The sequence below is a fragment of the Lampetra fluviatilis genome, unplaced genomic scaffold, assembly GCF_964198595.1.
Source record: "Lampetra fluviatilis unplaced genomic scaffold, kcLamFluv1.1 SCAFFOLD_1150, whole genome shotgun sequence".
In the NCBI taxonomy this organism is placed as follows: Eukaryota; Metazoa; Chordata; class Hyperoartia; order Petromyzontiformes; family Petromyzontidae; genus Lampetra; species Lampetra fluviatilis.
The window spans coordinates 20,001-23,209 of NW_027621804.1; positions in this window are offsets into that span (position 1 = coordinate 20,001).

Genomic DNA, 3,209 nt, shown 5'->3' on the forward strand with positions numbered 1-3,209 from the left:
AAATATCGTACGAACGCCGTGAAACTTCCACAGGCTTTTTCAGCAGATTTGCACGTGCACTCAAAAAAGTCAAAATTTTTACACATAGACCCCATCAAACGGGAGAAATTGGCCCGGATTGCTCTCATGTGCGTTACGGGGCATCGTTTCTCTCGCGCCGAATTCCATCGAGCTGGGAAATCGCTCATTTTTGCGTCGCCAAATATCGTACGAACGCCGTGAAACTTCCACAGGCTTTTTCAGCAGATTTGCACCTGCACTCAAAAAAGTCAAAATTTTTACACATAGACCCCATCAAACGGGAGAAATTGGCCCGGATTGCTCTCATGTGCGTTACGGGGCATCGTTTCTCTCGCGCCGAATTCTCTCGAGCTGGGAAATCGCTCATTTTTGCGTCGCCAAATATCGTACGAACGCCGTGAAACTTCCACAGGCTTTTTCAGCAGATTTGCACGTGCACTCAAAAAAGTCAAAATTTTTACACATAGACCCCATCAAACGGGAGAAATTGGCCCGGATTGCTCTCATGTGCGTTACGGGGCATCGTTTCTGTCGCGCCGAATTCCATCGAGCTGGGAAATCGCTCATTTTTGCGTCGCCAAATATCGTACGAACGCCGTGAAACTTCCACAGGCTTTTTCAGCAGATTTGCACGTGCACTCAAAAAAGTCAAAATTTGTACACATAGACCCCATCAAACGGGAGAAATTGGCCCGGATTGCTCTCATGTGCGTTACGGGGCATCGTTTCTCTCGCGCCGAATTCTCTCGAGCTGGGAAATCGCTCATTTTTGCGTCGCCAAATATCGTACGAACGCCGTGAAACTTCCACAGGCTTTTTCAGCAGATTTGCACGTGCACTCAAAAAAGTCAAAATTTTTACACATAGACCCCATCAAACGGGAGAAATTGGCCCGGATTGCTCTCATGTGCGTTACGGGGCATCGTTTCTGTCGCGCCGAATTCCATCGAGCTGGGAAATCGCTCATTTTTGCGTCGCCAAATATCGTACGAACGCCGTGAAACTTCCACAGGCTTTTTCAGCAGATTTGCACGTGCACTCAAAAAAGTCAAAATTTTTACACATAGACCCCATCAAACGGGAGAAATTGGCCGGGATTGCTCTCATGTGCGTTACGGGGCATCGTTTCTCTCGCGCCGAATTCCATCGAGCTGGGAAATCGCTCATTTTTGCGTCGCCAAATATCGTACGAACGCCGTGAAACTTCCACAGGCTTTTTCAGCAGATTTGCACGTGCACTCAAAAAAGTCAAAATTTGTACACATAGACCCCATCAAACGGGAGAAATTGGCCGGGATTGCTCTCATGTGCGTTACGGGGCATCGTTTCTCTCGCTCCGAATTCCATCGAGCTGGGAAATCGCTCATTTTTGCGTCGCCAAATATCGTACGAACGCCGTGAAACTTCCACAGGCTTTTTCAGCAGATTTGCACGTGCACTCAAAAAAGTCAAAATTTTTACACATAGACCCCATCAAACGGGAGAAATTGGCCGGGATTGCTCTCATGTGCGTTACGGGGCATCGTTTCTCTCGCGCCGAATTCCATCGAGCTGGGAAATCGCTCATTTTTGCGTCGCCAAATATCGTACGAACGCCGTGAAACTTCCACAGGCTTTTCCAGCAGATTTGCACGTGCACTCAAAAAAGTCAAAATTTTTACACATAGACCCCATCAAACGGGAGAAATTGGCCCGGATTGCTCTCATGTGCGTTACGGGGCATCGTTTCTCTCGCGCCGAATTCTCTCGAGCTGGGAAATCGCTCATTTTTGCGTCGCCAAATATCGTACGAACGCCGTGAAACTTCCACAGGCTTTTTCAGCAGATTTGCACCTGCACTCAAAAAAGTCAAAATTTTTACACATAGACCCCATCAAACGGGAGAAATTGGCCCGGATTGCTCTCATGTGCGTTACGGGGCATCGTTTCTCTCGCTCCGAATTCCATCGAGCTTGGAAATCGCTCATTTTTGCGTCGCCAAATATCGTACGAACGCCGTGAAACTTCCACAGGCTTTTCCAGCAGATTTGCACCTGCACTCAAAAAAGTCAAAATTTTTACACATAGACCCCATCAAACGGGAGAAATTGGCCGGGATTGCTCTCATGTGCGTTACGGGGCATCGTTTCTCTCGCTCCGAATTCCATCGAGCTGGGAAATCGCTCATTTTTGCGTCGCCAAATATCGTACGAACGCCGTGAAACTTCCACAGGCTTTTTCAGCAGATTTGCACGTGCACTCAAAAAAGTCAAAATTTGTACACATAGACCCCATCAAACGGGAGAAATTGGCCGGGATTGCTCTCATGTGCGTTACGGGGCATCGTTTCTCTCGCTCCGAATTCCATCGAGCTTGGAAATCGCTCATTTTTGCGTCGCCAAATATCGTACGAACGCCGTGAAACTTCCACAGGCTTTTCCAGCAGATTTGCACCTGCACTCAAAAAAGTCAAAATTTTTACACATAGACCCCATCAAACGGGAGAAATTGGCCCGGATTGCTCTCATGTGCGTTACGGGGCATCGTTTCTGTCGCGCCGAATTCCATCGAGCTGGGAAATCGCTCATTTTTGCGTCGCCAAATATCGTACGAACGCCGTGAAACTTCCACAGGCTTTTCCAGCAGATTTGCACCTGCACTCAAAAAAGTCAAAATTTTTACACATAGACCCCATCAAACGGGAGAAATTGGCCGGGATTGCTCTCATGTGCGTTACGGGGCATCGTTTCTCTCGCGCCGAATTCCATCGAGCTGGGAAATCGCTCATTTTTGCGTCGCCAAATATCGTACGAACGCCGTGAAACTTCCACAGGCTTTTCCAGCAGATTTGCACGTGCACTCAAAAAAGTCAAAATTTTTACACATAGACCCCATCAAACGGGAGAAATTGGCCCGGATTGCTCTCATGTGCGTAACGGGGCATCGTTTCTCTCGCGCCGAATTCTCTCGAGCTGGGAAATCGCTCATTTTTGCGTCGCCAAATATCGTACGAACGCCGTGAAACTTCCACAGGCTTTTTCAGCAGATTTGCACGTGCACTCAAAAAAGTCAAAATTTTTACACATAGACCCCATCAAACGGGAGAAATTGGCCCGGATTGCTCTCATGTGCGTTACGGGGCATCGTTTCTCTCGCTCCGAATTCCATCGAGCTTGGAAATCGCTCATTTTTGCGTCGCCAAATATCGT